Consider the following 17596-nt stretch of genomic DNA (forward strand, 5'->3'; position numbering starts at 1 on the left):
ACAGGACTTTAAATTCCAAACAAAGGCACTTATAGTTGATCACTGAAGTAATATAGAACCACTAACGTTTATTAAGCAGAGGTATAACATAGTCGGATATCTGCTTTAGAAATATCACTTTGACAGGTGGGTAGAGGTAGACTGGAGTGGGGAGAGATTTATGTCAGATACCAACCAACAGACTTTACAAGCATGAGATGACAAAGGGCTGCATTAGGTTAGTGTCAGAGAACATAAGGGAGCATATATGGTAAATGATTTGAAGATGAAAATGGGCAGGATTTGGAAACAGATAATTGGATTGTAGAAGGTAAGAGTACAAAACTGAGGATCACATCCAAGCTGAAAGCCTGGATAACTGAAGGAAAATGGTATCAGTAATAAAGTAAGTTAATAAGTAATAAAGTAATAAAGAAATTAGGAAGACAGGTGGCTTTGAAGAGAAATATGATGAGTTCAGTTTTGAACATGGTGAATTTAAGTTCACAGGTCATCCAGTTTGAAATGTTTAAGAGGCAGTTGGAATTGCAAGATCAGACATCAGAAAAGATATAAGGGCTTTCATATGAGAATCGTCGGCATGGAGATGATCATTGAGTCCATGGAAGCTGATGAGATCACCAAGTGAAGTAGTATAAAAGGAGAAGAGAAAAGGACCTGGAGCACACTGTCTGTTAACAGGAACAACTTGGATGAAGATCCAGAAGAGACAGAAAATGATCAGCCAGGTAGGAGGAGAAAAGAAGAAGAGAATAATGTTAGAAATTTATAAAGAGAAAAGAGTATCAAGGAGAAGAGAGTGACTGACAGTGACAAATGCTACAAACAAGTCAAGAAGGATGAGGACTGAGAAAAGAACTGGCCATGTTGGAAATCAATGATAAATTTGTAGAGAGCAGTTTCCATTAAATTATAAAAGCCAGAAGTCAGACTATGAATTTAGGAATTTAGGAAGTCAGGCACAATTTAGAAGAGGAGAAAAAAAGGAAGGAAGTGAAAGACCAATTTTAGATATTTTTTTCAAGGAATTTAGCCATAACATGGAGGAGAAAGGATAATTAGAGGGAAAGTCCAAGGGGGGAAATAACATTTTGGTTTTGTTTTTTTTTAAGATTGAGGGAGATATTGGCATGTTTTTATACAGGAAAGAGTCAGTTAGACAAGGAAAGATGAAACTTTACTGAGAGATTAAGAATGATAGAAGGCAGATGGCACAGTAGATACAATGCCAGACTTGAATTAAGGAAGACTAATCTTGCTGTGTGACCTTGAGCAAACCACTTAACCCTGTTTATTTGTTTCTCATCTATAAAATGAGTTGAAGAAGAAAATGGCAAATTAATCTATAACCTTTGCCAAGAAAAAGTACCCAAAAGGGTCACAAAGAGTCAAGTATAACTAAAAAATGACTGAAAGGGATAATAGAGAAGACAAATTTGGGCGATGTAATTAAGAGTTCATGTAGATCATTAAGAGTATATATGGCAATGAGAAGGGCAAGTAGCCAACTTCAGGGCACTGACATGTAGTACACTTATAGTGTAACTACATGTTTAAGTTGAAACTGTATAGCTTGGTCTTTTTTCTCAAAGCCTAATATTATATAAATACATTAAAAAAATAAAGTTGATAGACAAATAAAAATACATGTGATCATAAGAAAGTCATATAGCCTCCATGAATCTCAGTTTCTTCACATGTAAAAGTGAGATGGTTTGATTAGATAGTCCCTAAAATGCATTCCTGTTATATGCATGTGTGCTATGTATTATTATATACTTCACTTTCTTCCATGACATCATCTATGGATGGAATAACCACTGAAATTTATCTTCATTTGTTGTTCAATTGGTTCAATCACATCTAACTCTTTGTGATTCCATTTGGGGTTTCCTTGACAAAGATAATGGAATGGTTTGTCATTTGCTTCTCCAGCTTCCAGATAAGAAACTGAGGCAAACAGGGCTAAGTGATCTGTCCAAGATCACACAGCTGATACCAGATTTTTATTCATGAAGATGAGTCTTCCTATTCAATGTCCATTACACTATTCTCTGTGCCACCCAGGTGCCCATACTGTATCTTTAGGAGGATAACAATAATAGAATCCTTCTTGGTAACTAATTTTTTAAAAATTGAACGTTTTCAATAATCAAAGGTTGGATCCTATTCTGATTACGTAAAAATTTTGCAGCTCAATAAACTTCAATTAACTAGCACTACAACTCCCTATACTCCAGGATAAAAATAATTTATCTTAATTAGACTCTTTAACCATTAATGACTTTATCAAGTTTTATTTGTTTATCACATGTTCATCATATCTTATCATAAGCCACAATTTGTCAAAAAAATCCAAAAATAATCTATTAATGTTGCCATTGACTATTTTTTTCAAACACCCAATAAGATAGCAAGGATCTTGTGCTGATCCATATTCTATTTAGGGGAGAATGAACTATATGTGAAATGTCATTACTTAGAATTTGTTATAAATAATATATTAATCCACTGCTTAATCATAATAAGCAAATTTGTTCACAGTAACAACTCATTCAATCCTATACGAGATCATTTTGCATATCTCAAGACACTTCAGGTAAGAATGAAGTAGAAGGCATATACAATTATTCCTTGTTTAATAATGGAATTGGCCATACTTTGGATGCCCTGATAAAGGTTAGCATCTTCTACAATGTAATGCAATGTCATCAAATTAACTGAAACATCTGACAGATGTGCCATGTGGTGATTCATGCAAGGGCAGAAACTCAAGTAGCAGCTATTTATATGTTAATTAACAATATGACATACTGATAGATTTCATCAGTCTATGCACATAATCTATTGCTATTTTTTATTTTCTCCATATTTGAGAAAGAAGAATTGCCCTTTCTGGCCCTCTTTTTAGTATAGTCACACAAATTTATACCATTCCATGATCTCATTAATGAGGAAGCATCATTGATGCCAAGAATAAAGATTTGTTTTATTTTATAGTATAATAGTAATCACATAATTTATCATCAGTGTCTTGTGAAGATGTGATTTGGAACCATTTTGAAATAGGGCTCACTGTATTTACAATTTGGGTGAAATAGATAGACCCAATCTCAAAGGGTAGATGACAGATAATTACATACACATATACATACATATAGACAACAGAAAACAACATACCAAAATCTGAGGGACATATCCAAAGCAGTCCTTATGAAAAAATAGACATTTCTAAATGCTTTAATTAACAAAAAAATGAAAATCAAGTAACATCTTCAGATGTTACCAAAAATATGAAAAAATACTTCATTTAAAACTTAATTATATCTTAAATTAAATTTTAAAACTTTAAATATTAGATAAAAACTATTTAAATCAAAAATGAAAATCAATAAACACAGTGATGAGCTTTCAAAAAAGCAATAAGATAGAAAAGTCATCAAGTAATTTAATTTTTTTTTTTAAAGAGGAACAAGAATTTCAAGTATTAAAGAAAATAATTCACAGCAAATGAATAACTAATAGAGAACATTACGGTTACTTTGTCCAATTATAGGCTAATAAAATCTACTACTTAAAAATTAGATGAATATTCACAAATTATATAATACCCATATAAACAGAACAAGAATCAGAAATTTTAAACAACTCAGTCTCAGAAGAAAAAATAAGTACAAATTAACTCCCAAAGGAGAATAGGGAAAAAAAAAAACCTGAGAATAGCTTATAAGCAAATTCTATCAAAATTCAAAGAAAAACCAATTCTACTATTAAAAATGTTTCATAACTAAAAAGAGCTTCTACTAAATTTCTGCTGAGATACAAATATTTCTTTGATACTAAACCAGGGAAAGTCAAAACAACAACAGAAAAATATAAACTAGTGTCCTTAATGAACTTCAACTGTTTTTTTTTTGTTGTTGTTGTTGTTGTTGTTGTTGTTGTTGCTTAATGACAAATAAACTATATCAATAGATCAAAAGATTATATGGCTTTGTAGTAGGAATACAGGCTTGGTTCAATATTAGAAAAGTGATAAACATTAAGCTTTGTATATTATGAATTCTAATTTCAGAGCCCAAAATAGGACACAGTCCTTTAGAAATGATTTATGTAGGGCCAGATATAGAGGAACTATTGTCTTTTTGTGCCTGGAAGCTATGCTTTTTTGTTGTTGTTGCAATATCATATAACTGACATACTGAGATTTCAGACCACTAAAATCTTCAGATATAGTTTAATCAGCTGTCTTATCTAAAATTATTTTAGATTACTCTTCTGAGGTTGATTTTTGTTAATCCATATATACAATTTTACATTTATGACTACTGCATTTCATTTTATTTAGCCCAATGATCTACCCCATCATGACTTTTTTGGATCTTGACTCATACTTCCCTATCAGATTGTGAAAAAAAAATTGATTTGTATGTAATTTAAGCTTTAAATAATAAAATACTAGTCCCAAAAATATTAAAACTTCCTTTCACCAAAGGATAATGGTAAACTGCATGGTGAGAGTGAGTAGCCTACCCATCTTCATTAATAGAGGAAATATCCATGTCAGTGAGATCACAGATTCCTTTGATTTGAACTATATAATTTGTGAGTAACGTTGAGATCTAATATTTTATAATCCTCTATCCCCAGTTCAAAACTTCCTTCAACACTCAATTCAAAGTTATTTACTCTGAGAAATATTCCTTTAATGATTGATCTCATCTCACTCTGGTCATTCCGTTGTTTAATGGTTCGTTAATACTTACATTTATTTCACTCTTACCATGTTTTTGTTTTTCTTTTACAGTTTTTTTTTGTCATTTTATTTATATCTAGTCTATCCATTTAATTTCAAGCTTTTGTTATGGCTTCTCTTTTTTTTTCTTCTCATTCTATTCTATCACTTCAGGGCTACCTACTACAATTCTTTTCACATAATTGACATTAAATAAATGGTTGCTTTCTGAGAGGAGAACATGGTTTGGGCTACTAAGAAGGAGCACAAGCACTCAAATACATCAAGCAGTTTATTCAGAAACATACAAGGATATGATTCCTCGGCTATTCACTCCCATGGAAAAGTATGGCCACTCAGACACATTGTGCAATGTACTTTAGTCAGGAGCCCAGAACTTTCTCCTTATATCTATAGTAAATTCTCAGTAGCCAAATGAAATGAGACCCTTTAGGACATCAATTAGTAGGCAGCCCAACTTCAACAACTCTTTATAAACCACAAAAGAATCATTATTAAAGGAGCACTTGAATACTTTCCATACCTATCTTTATGAAGCTGTCTGAACCAGTTTATATATATATATATATATATATATATATATATATATATATATATATATATATTTCTAATTTATATAGTTTCTAATATATAAACAAATCAATTAATGGTCAAACTTGGAGTCACTTCTATTACTTAAGACCTAATAACAGGCCAATTCTCACACTTTCTAATAAGCACATTAAAATTTATATGTACATAGAAAGTATTTGGACATTTGTTCTAATATAAATGTTACCATTTTTAATGAGGTTCTTTTAACTCGCCTTTGCCTTCTATTTGTAAAAATGAACAGAATTATGTTGTATTGGTCATATACCTTGTAGAAATCTTTAAAATAGCAAAAATCCATAAAATATCAATAAAAAATCAATAAAACATCAATAAAAATATCAAAAATATCAATAATGATCTTTAAATATCCATTTCATGAATATGGAAGCAGCATGGCTTCATGATTAGGAAGACAAACCCTATCTTTGACACTAAGTAATTCTTAGATTAAGGTAATTCTCAATGAGTGGCAGCATGTATCAATTTGCATTTATCAAGGAAGTTTCCTTTTTGGGAATTCCTTATACCTTTAAAATAGAAGTCGAAATAGCCTTTAATCCTTGAATATTTTTTTTAAATATCTAATCATTTGGACCCTTGAAAGGTACATGATTTTCTGGAAAGAACACTGGATTCTGAAATGAGATCCTCACTTCAAATCTTCAGTAAGCCATTTATGACATGTGACTACAGATAAATCTCTTTACCTCAGTTTAATTATTAATAAAATAAAGGTTTAAATAGATGAGTTTCAAAGTTTCTTGTAGCCCTAAATCCTAACACCTCAGTAAAAGGGTAGGAATCCCCACCCCCAGATAATCACTAAATGCTCAAATTTGAATCAATCAGTCCAAAGTAAACTAAGTATAAATACAAAACAGTATAAACAAATACCCAAAAATGAATGAATGAATTGAAAGAACAAATGTGAAAGAATTTCAAGCATTGGGGGTCATTGAATGAAAGCAAATGATTCCACTCTTAAAATATTGTTAGTTGAAGAAAATAAACTATATTTTATGTGAACATATATAAAAAAGGAAACCAGTCTGGAAGTTGAAATTCAACATTAGGCCAGTGTAACAGTAAGGGAATTCCATAAACCCAAGTGGGAATTGCTTAGGGAAAGGTAAGACTTATTCACCTTATCCCACCCTTCAGAAAATTATGAGTTTGAATGGACCTTCAAAGGTTCCATTGGCTAGATGATGCAATAGATGCATCTACTGCTTCAATGTGAAGTCAAGAAGACCTGAATTCAAATCAACCTCAGATACTTAACATTTAACTAGCTAAAAACATCACCAAAAAAATGAACCTGTTAAATAATAAACACATGTTAAATAATAAATAATAAGCATGTAAATATAAGCCATTATGACTGTTGTTGTTATAGTATCCATTAGAACAATATTGATTAAGAAAGAAAGAAATATGGTAATAACAATAGCATCCAAAAATGAGACTTTATTTTGGAGAGAATGACAGTTATAGACTCTAAAAAGGCACAACTTCTAGGGAACCAATCAAAAAAATAAAAGCTATACCTAAGACAAATAACACAGGGCCTCTACAAAGGGAGAAAAGGGACTTCTAGTAAACAAGCGTTATGAAGTACATTTGTAAGGTGTTCTCTACTTTTGTGTCTCATTACCATCATATTAAGTTTGAACATGCTCTTCCATGACCAATTATGTATCTTGTTTTGAGGATACTGTTTTTGCAACACTATCCTTGTTCTATCTTTTTAATAATTTTTTTTCTAAAACAAATTAAATTCATATAATAATCAGATCACACTAGTGGGGGACCATGACTAATAGTAATAGAACCTACAATCTTTAGGGTTTACTCAGGATCTGTAGGAAAGCATTCAACCTTCTCCTGGTTACTTACCCAGCCACTATGGAAAGGAAAATGGTGTTTTGGGACCTGAGTGAGGTATAGGGGAGAATAGAAGAAAAAAATGAGCTAACCTAGGAAACATGAATCAATAACTTTAACAAAAACAAGAAGACATTTGATACTTTCCTGCATCTAGGAAGGTCTGGATTAAAACCACATAAGCAATAATGTAAAAAACATAATTTATTCATGGCTTGGACTACATGCTGAGTCTGTTTTTTAGTCACCCTAGGCTCTTTAGAATTTCCCTCTTTAAAAAACAATATCCTGAATATATTACTGCTCATCCACCATGCACATAAAAGGTTTTTTTTAATTTTCCATTTAACTCAGTGTACAAGGAATAAGGTTTATATTTTTTAACAAAGTTTCATTGCAGAGAAGTCGATTAGACATTAATATGGCTCATTTACCAATAAAATTATACTTTATAAATATAGCAAAAAGTGATTTTCACTTAAAGTCTTTTGTAAATCATCAAAAAAGCTTCCTTGCAGCTATAAATTATAGATCTAATTGAAAGAGTAGAAATGTGTTGATAGAGACATCATTGGTCCATTTTAAAAAAAAAGATATACGTGTATATAAACATTTTTGCTAGAACTAATACCAGATAAAATAATACATATCCACTTTTAAAAGAAAGGGATAAAATAAGAATGAAATAAGAGAGAAAAAAGTTTGGTTCCTCTCTTACAGCTTGGTGTTAAAGGTCTGGAAAATTTTTTGGAAATGTAATAATGGGAGAATCCTTTGAATGACAAGATAGTGCAATTGACATTTTCTAAATATAGAGTAACAAAAACTGACTATATAAGAAGCCAGAAATACTGCCTAAAATCAAAACTTCATGAAATACTATAGAATAACTGAGCTATTTAGAGCTCTTGTTCAGCATCTTGACTCCAAACCCATGCTACCAACAAGCATCTTTACAGGCTAGTGTTTCATGAGCAAACTATGTGGGGCCCTGTCCTTATATCTCACAAGTATTAAAAGAAAATGATCCTTGCTCAAGATGGAAAGGAAGACAGAAAAAAAAATTAAGGGTAATGTCTGGGCTAGCTCTCTGGAAGACATTGGGATCAGCCCAAGTCCTTAGTCTTAGTGGAGGAGTGAAGCAGGCAGGAGACCCACGTGGCTGATCAAATATGGAGTCGCGTCTAAAGTCTTAGTGTCTATGGCTGAGAGAGTCCTTCTGTGTCTGAGACTCCCTTAAATACCTCAGTACTAAGTATATACTTAACTGTAAATACCTTATTGACCTAGATTCAGGTACACCTTTTCAGAGTTCTGGCCCTCTGCACATGACCTAAACATAAAAGGAGATATCTCAAGAAAATTATAAGACTTCTGGGAATCAAGATGATAAATAGTAAATCAATGTAACTCTTCCATATTCACCTCCACAACTCTACAAAATAATTCCACCAAAAAAAAATCATGAAATAGCATAATCAGAAAAAAAAGACAGGTAGAAATAATCTTTTAGCCCAAGAAAGTTGGAAAATCAGTGAGTTCTGTCTCACTTGGACAAGTCAGGACAAGAAACCTCCCAGTCAGCCAAAAGAAAGCCCCACCACAGTAAACTAATGAAAGTCCTGAGCCTCAGTGCAGTGGAGCAGACAGAAACCAACATCAGGCCCCCCACATGCCTCAGCATAGCCAAAGGAACTAGCAGATCCCAACTCCAAGAACCACCATACGCTTCAGCAAAGCCCTGAGCATTCAGTAAACCACAGTGGCCAGACTGCCTTATGCTTCCCTATAGCACAGGGAAGCACAGAAACACCCCAACAGCCTTAGTAGATGCTGGACACTATCACTAGGACCCCAGCTCAGCACCTGGTAAGCTGTCAGACCCCCATGCCCTCCATCACTGCCATACAGCCACCAGTCTACTTCCTCAGCACAGAACCTGACATGAGGATCCCCACGAGCCTCCATAGCTTCAAATAAAGACTTGGAACCTAATACCCTTAGCACAAGAAGCCTGAGACAATGCCCTTTATAAATGAGAAGCAAAGTTCAAATTTAAAAGAAAGGGAAAGAAAAAGAATCTGACCATAAAATGTTATTGTAGTAAAAAGGAAGATTGAGACAAAATCAGAAGAAAACAATGGAAAACAACTATGGGCAAAACACCAAAGAAAAATGGGAAGTGACCTCAATACCAGAAAGAAACAATGGAAGAGATCCAAAAGGTTCTTAAAATCATATAAAAAGTAGGGGCGAAATTGAAAAAGAAATGAGAATATGCCAGAGAGTTATGAAAAAACTCAGCCATTTAGGAAAAAAAAAATTGCCTAAAAAGTAGAATTGGAGAAGTGGAAAGGGAAGCACAAAAGCTAATGGATTAAAACAACTCCTAAAAGTGTTAGAATCAGGCAAGTGGAAGCTAATGATTCTGTGAGAAATGAAAAACCAATCAAAAAATTCAAAAGATTTAAAATCTAGAAGAAAACATAAAATATCTCACTGGAAAAACAACTGACCTAGAAAATAGATTCAGGAGAAACAATATCAAAATTATTGGATTACCTGATAGTCATAATCAAAAGGAGGATCTGGACAGCATTTTTCAAAAAATTATAAAAGAAAGCTCCTCTGATCAGAACACAGAGGCCAAAATAAGCCTTGAAAAAAAATCCACCAATCACCTCAGGAAAGATATTCCAAAATAAAAACTTCAAGAAATACCATAGCCAAATTTTAGAACTATCAGGACAAGGAAAAAATACTACAAGTGTCAAGAAAGAAACTATTCAATTATCAGAGCCACAATCAGGATTATTCAGGATTTGTCAACTGAAACATTAGGGGAGGAGAGATCATGGAACATGATATTCTGGAAAACAAAAGAGCTAGGATTGCAACCAAGAATCATTTATACCATGAAATTAAATGTAAAATTTCAAAGGGAAAAAATGGTCATTCAATAAAATAGAAGGATTTCATAAGAAGACCAGAATTGAATAAAAAATGTGATCTCCAATGTCAAGACCCAAGAGAAGTCTAAAAAGGAAAAGAAAATATAAGATCCAAAGCAGTTGAAATATTTGTAGCTCTTGTTTATCTTAGGAAAACAAGGAAAGAGTTGCATGAAATAAGGAAGAAAGAAATAAGCAGAACCAAGAAAACATTGTATATAGTAATAACAATGTTGTTCAGAACAACTTTGTGCAATTAACTTGTTCTATTATAAAAACCCAAATTAACTATAAAGGACTTATGAAAAAAATGTTAACTGCATCCTGAGAAAAAACTGATAAACAGAAGTATGTATAAAATAATGTGTGTGTGTAATGGTGGCCATTTCTAGGGCAGGATAAGAAAGAGAAAAAAATGAAATTTACATGATAACTGGTATATATTTTAAAGGAATATCAAATCATTCATAATGGATTTCAATTTCCTCTGTAATCATTTTTTTATCACACCATGTAATGGAACTTCTTGTTTTATTCCATAAATTAACAATAAAAATAATTTAAAAAAAACTCTTTGTTGCTTTAAAGCATGTTCTTTACCAGCAATCCCCTTGGTCATTTAAGCCTTTCCTGGGCAAGAACTGGACTGTGATCACTGGGTGCTACACTCACAGAAATAAAGGGTCAATTAGCTTTACACTATTGTAATTAATGGGATATTTTGGCTTCACCTTTTGCCACTAGAAGCCAGTAACTACTCTTCTGTGATTGTACTTTGGGAAATGATGTGCTGCCTGCTATTTCTGGGGCATAAGTCTCTGCCCAGGGAATTCATTTGGATCAAAGTACATAAAGGATGAAGGACATGTTTCTGGTCTGCTTTGGGATTATCAAAGTTATTGCAAGAACAACATTGAAGTGAGGTAGGGATTTCCTCCTTTTCTCTATTTTCTCTATGAGGATTTTGTAATCATGCATCAAGAAGTTCTCTACTGAACAGTTTCTTAGTGCTTATAGGGTCTGTATTTTCCAACCATATTTCCTGATTTTTGTTACCACAAAAAAAGTACTACATATATTTAGTGCTCTATATATTTAGGTCTTTCTGTCTAACATTCTTTTTAATTTTTTTTTTAATTTTCAAAATATATGCATGGATAATTTTTCAACATTAACCCTTGCAAAATCTTGTGTTCCAATTTTTCCCTGCCTCCCCCATCCCTTCCCTAGATGGCAAGTAATCCAATATATGTTAAATATTATAAAAGTATATGTTAAGTCCAAAATATGCATACATATTTATACATTTATCTTGCTGCATCAGTTCATTTAAGTCTCTCCCTGCCTAAAATTCTTGAGATATAGGCCTAGCAGTGGGATTTCTTGGTAAAAGAATTTGAACATTTTAGTTACTCTATTACTATAATTTCACGTTGCTTTCTGCAATGGTTGGATCAATCCATAGTATACTATGATTTTCCACAGACCTTCCAACATTATTTCCATACTGGTCATCATTGTCATTTTGCTAAATATGAAGTAAAATCTCAGAATTGTTTAGATATGCATTTATTTTCTTATTCTGTGACCTTTATTATAATTGTTAATAGTAAAAAAAAAAATCTTTGCACCAGTTATTCACTAGGGAATTCCAACTTGTATTATATATATATATATATGTGGCATTTCCTAAGGCTTCTTTACCAACTTGTATTAGCATTCTTAGTTTGGGTACTCAGAAGCTATTGCCACTTTAGGTTTTAAAAATAATCATGTTATATATTGGATTACTTGCCACCTAGGGGAAAGTGTAGGGGAAGAGAGGAAAAATTGGGACACAAGGTTTTGCAAGGGCAAATGTTAAAGAATTGTCCATGCATATGTTTTAAAAAATAAAAAGCTTTAATAAAAAAAATCATGTTAGTCTATAATATAGCTCATGAGTCTGCATTATTGTATTTCCCTTGAATAATTTGTCACTAAACACAACTAATTATTGAAAAGGTATTTACTAAGAAAGCATCATAAAAATTATAGCTCAAAAAAATACTTCCTCCAGAAAGGGACCCACATGTGCAAAACACTGTTTGTGGCAGCCCTTTTTGTAGTAGCAAGAAACTGGAAACTGAGTGGATGCCCATCAGTTGGAGAATGGCTGAATAAGTTATGATATATGAATGTTATGGAATATTATTGTTCTATAAGAAACGACCAGCAGGATGATTTTAGAGACTTACATAAACTGATGCTAAGTGAAATGAGCAGAACCAGGAGATCATTGTACATGGCAACAAGAAGATTATATGATGATCAATTCTGATAGACATGACTCTCTTCAGCAATGAGATGATTCAGACCAGTTCCAATGATCTTGTGATGAAGAGAGCCATTTCCACCCAGAGAAAGGTCTATGGGAACTGAATGTGGATCACAACATAACATTCTTCCTCTTTTTGTTGTTGTTTGCTTGGATTTTGTTTTCTTTCTCATTTTTTTCCTTTGTGATCTGATTTTTCTTGTTGAACATGATAATTGTATAAATGGTTATACATATATTGAGTTTAATATATTTTAACATGTTTATCATATATTGGATTACTTGCCATCTAGGGGAAGGGATGGGGGGAAGGAGGGGAAAATCTGAAAAACAAGGCTATGCAACAGTCAATGTTGAAAAATTAAAGTTTTGAGATCTTTTTTTTCTATAGAATCCTCAAATAGCTCCCTTTATGTGTAGTGTTGTCCTTGTGTGAGGTAGTCATGTTGACTTCTTGGATCATATCTCTCTTCATCTTGATGATTGATTGCTATTTCCTTACAGCTGCTTTCTCCATTAACTGTCTCTTTGTCTCTATTATTTGTTTGTCATTTACATCTCTCATACTCTTTGTTAAATGATGTATTTCCAACTGGTAAATTCACTCTATGACTTATGGGAGATAGAGAGGAGGATTTTATAGACATAAAGGAGTATTATATTAAAAAATCCATTTCATAGTGACCTACACGGGCTAATACTTTTTATTTACACAGTATCTACTCTGAAGTACTCAAAGCTCTTAACCTCCACAATAATATTGCCTTTTTTCCTGCTGTTTAACTCCAATTTATCCTATATTTATCTTATTTATACATAGTTACTTGCATGTTTTCTCCTCCCTTTGACTATGAGTTCCTTGAGAGAAGGGACTACCTTTCTCACAATTCTTTGTGATAACATTTTTGGAATTTCTATAACATCAACTGTATCGGAAAATAGTAACCCATGTTTCATATATATTCATGTTAATTCCTCATTTATCTCAGCTATAAGATCTTTATGTCCTTAAAGTTATCTATAGCATAGTGAGCAAATTTATCTGTCATTAAAACCTAGAAGTTCTGAGATTGATTATTTTCTTAGACACACACTTTTTGTCTGATCCTGGGCTTGAGGAGTTTCCTCATCAAGGATTTACTGATTCTAATGAAATCATGGGTACAATTCACATAATCATTCAACCTTTATCAAAGATTCAAAGATTATTTTTCCAGTTCATAAATATTTTTCTTATTCTATTTATACTAATTTTGCTCACACAAAAGGTTTTCAATTTCATGTGATTGAAATTACATAATTTATCTTTTTTAAAAAAAATTTCTATTCTGTTTTTAGTTAAGAATCCTGGCCATACCTCATTTCCAAAATATATAGAGAATTGACTCTAATTTATAAGAAATCAAGCCATTCTCCAATTGATAAATGGTCAAAGGATATGAACAGACAATTCTCAGACAAAGAAATTAAAACTATTTCTAGCCATATGAAAATATGCTCCAAATCATTATTAATCAGAGAAATGCAAATTAAGACAACTCTGAGATACCACTTACACACCTGTCAGACTAGCTAGAATGACAGGGAAAGATAATGCGGAATGTTGGAGGGGATATGGGAAAACTGGGACACTAATACATTGTTGGTGTAATTGTGAACACATCCAGCCATTCTGGAGAGCAATTTGGAACTATGCTCAAAAAGTTATCAAATTGGGCACACCCTTTGATCCAGCAATGTTACTACTGGGCTTATATCCCAAAGAAATACTAAAGAAGGGAAAGGGACCTGTATGTGCCAAAATGTTTGTGGCAGCCCTGTTTGTAGTGGCTAGAAACTGGAAAATGAATGGATGTCCATCAATTGGAGAATGGCTGAATAAATTGTAGTATATGAATATTACAGAATATTATTGTTCTGTAAGGAATGACCAGCAGGATGAATACAGAGCGGATTGGCAAGACTTACATGAACTGATGCTGAGTGAAATGAGCAGAACCAGGGGATCATTATAAACCTCAACAATGATACTGTATGAGGATGTATTCTAATGGAAGTGTATTTCTTCGACAAAGAGATGTAACTCAGTTTCAATTGATCAAGGATGGACAGAAGCAGCTACACCCAAAGAAAGAACACTGGGAAATGAATATAAACTGTTTGCATTTTTGTTTTTCCTCCCGGGTTATTTATACCTTCTGAATCCAATTCTCCCTGAGCAACAAGAGAACTGTTCGGTTCTGCACACATATATTGTATCTAAGATATACTGTAACCTTTTTAACATGTATAGAACTGCTTGCCATCTGGGGGAGGGGCTGGAGGGAGCGAGGGGAAAAATCGGAACAGAAGTGAGTGCAAGGGATAATGTTGTAAACAATTACCCTGGCATGGATTCTGGCAATAAAAAGTTATTTAAAAAAAAAAAGAATCCTGGCCATAGCTGGGAAAAATAAATCATCTTGTCCTAGGCAATTTTTTATGATATAACTTTTTATTTTCAAGTAAAATATCTGTGAGTTTATTATGAAATATGGCACAAAATACTTATCTATATTTAAGTTCTGTTCAATTGACTTCTAGTTTTTCTAAATGTAATGTCAAAATCGTTCTTCCCTCAATTAGTTTAAGTTCTTGCCTTTATCAAATACCAGATTACTGAGCCAAATTGTTTCTAATACTTCCTTTTCTAGTCTGTACCTTATTTTTATCAGCTTCAAATTGTACTATTACCCAATTCACTCAATGGTACAGCATCGCCCCAATGGTAAAAGATTCAACTTAAAACTAAAAATTTTTGCCACCTTCCTCTCTCACTTAGCCTCCAATTCCCAAAATCCCGACCACAAAAGATAAATCAATATATTCCTCTGTTTTAGTCTTCCAATGTTTTATAATTTCATTTCATTTAAAAAGGTCACATAAACGATTCCTTCTACAAACTTGCAGTTTTCCTAGAGTCAATCCTAAAAAATAATTTTGTCCTCAACCTCTATTATACTGATTTATAGTATATTACTAGATATTTGAAAATCATTTACTGGTAGCCATGACAACAAATATCCCTTCAATTAAAACCTCCTAATTGAAACTGTTTTTGCTGATTCAAAATAATGTTGACACATTGATGGAGGCATGTTAAAATTACTTGTTTTAGTTCATTATAATTATTAAGAAATAAATATTTCTCCAGTGTAGCATCATTTCTAGACTCACCTAAATGAAAGAAACTAATAATAATTGTTGAGCACTTTAGGAAAATATTTTCTATTAAAATCTCCCTCTTTTCCTTTCTTTTAGGTGTGATGCTATAGTATAAGATTTTTCATGCACAAAAAGCCTGCTAAATTGATATTACATATTTGAATAAGAGGCAAAGTTAGCAAAAGAGCTTGGAACAGGAAAGACCTTCTTTGTGATTCTTGCTATAAGAGATTGCATGGAGTTAATTTTTTTCAGGAGACTTAAGGAAAGACTGAAAAATTTTAAAAGGAAGAAGCTGATATGAAGAAACCAGGACTTGAACATGTCTCTGATTTCCAGTCTACTTCACTAAAGTCTTGAGATTTTCCCTGGGATAAAATTAGAAAACTAATTCTCTAAGATTATGGGATTGTTTTTACTTTTCCCAGTGTAACTATATTTTTCACTTGATGAAATTTTCTTCTTCCAAGATTCCTGGCCTACAGATAGTACTTTACAATATATTTTATGAAAAGAGATGCCTAAGAGCATTATGAGATCCTTTTAGTTTACAGATATCTCTCCCTTGTATCTGAAACCTCCTGAATGTATTGTTTTCCATTAATAAAATGTGAACAACTTGAATCCATCAGGGATTATCTTGGATTTTATGTTTCTATACCCAGCACTTAGAACAATGGCTGGCACAAAATAAGCTCTTAATAAATGGGTTTTTTTCCCCAATCATTTATTCATGTAGAGATTAAGATTTAAAATTATACATTGTTGGTGAAATTGTGAAAACATCCAGCCATTCTGGAGAGCAATTTGGAACTATGCTCAAAAGTTATCAAACTGTGCATACCCTTTAACTCAGCAATGCTACTATTGGACTTATATCCCAAAGAGATCTTAAAGAAGGGAAAGGGAGCTGTGTGTGCATGAATATTTGTGGCAGCCCTGTTTGTAGTGGCCAGAAACTGGAAAGTGAGTGGATGCCCATCAGTTGGAGAATGGCTGAATAAATTGTAGTACATGAATATTATGGAATATTGTTATTCGGTAAGAAATGACCAACAGGAAGATTTCAGAAAGGCCTAGAGAGACTTACATGAACTGATCCTGAGTGAAATGAGCAGGACCAGAAGATCATTATATACTTGAACAACAATACTATAGGATGATCAATTCTGATGGATGTGGCCATCTTCAGTAATGAGATGAACCAAATCAGTTCCAATAGAGCTGTAGTGAACTGAACCAGCTATACCTAGTAAAAGAATTCTGGGAGATGACTATGAACTATTACATAGAATACTCAATGCCTCTATTTTTGTCCTCCTGCATTTTTGATTTCCTTCACAGGCTAATAGTACACTATTTCAAACTCTGATTCTTTTTGTACAGCAAAATAACTGCTTTATATGCTTTAACATTCTTAACATGTATTGGTCAACCTGCCATCGGGAGGAAGGGATGAGGGAAAAGAGGGGAAAAATTGGAACAAAAGGTTTGACAATTGTCATTGCTGTAAAATTACCCATGCATATAACTTGTAAATAAAAAGCTGTAATTTAAAAAAAAGAAAGAAAAAAAAAAGATTTAAAATTATAATGAATTAACAACAAATATCTTTTGTCTACAATTGGAATATAATATTAAACATTTTATATTTTATATACCTTAAAATTCATCCCCTGTGATGTATACACATTTTGTGGGAACATAATAATTCACAAACAAAACTCGGGCTTTATATAAAAAAGTAAAGAGGAAATAGGAGGAATATCATCAACACCTGTAAGTCATTTTTTTTCTTTTTTTTTTTTTAATTATAGCTTTTTATTTACAAGTTATAAGCATGGGTAATTTTTCAGCATTGACAACTGCCAAACCTTTTGTTTCAATTTT

At 32.6% G+C, this 17596-nt stretch overlaps 1 long non-coding RNA gene across 1 annotated transcript; it reads left to right on the forward strand.

The window, feature by feature from the left end:
- The first annotated feature begins 633 nt into the window (after positions 1–633).
- Positions 634–16334, forward strand: LOC116423509. The gene is made up of 2 exons (XR_004234121.1): positions 634–728; positions 15803–16334. It is a non-coding gene; the product is annotated as an uncharacterized LOC116423509 (long non-coding RNA).
- The last annotated feature ends 1262 nt before the right edge of the window (positions 16335–17596 follow it).

This window comes from Sarcophilus harrisii, chromosome 1 (assembly GCF_902635505.1).
Source record: "Sarcophilus harrisii chromosome 1, mSarHar1.11, whole genome shotgun sequence".
Taxonomy (NCBI): Eukaryota; Metazoa; Chordata; class Mammalia; order Dasyuromorphia; family Dasyuridae; genus Sarcophilus; species Sarcophilus harrisii.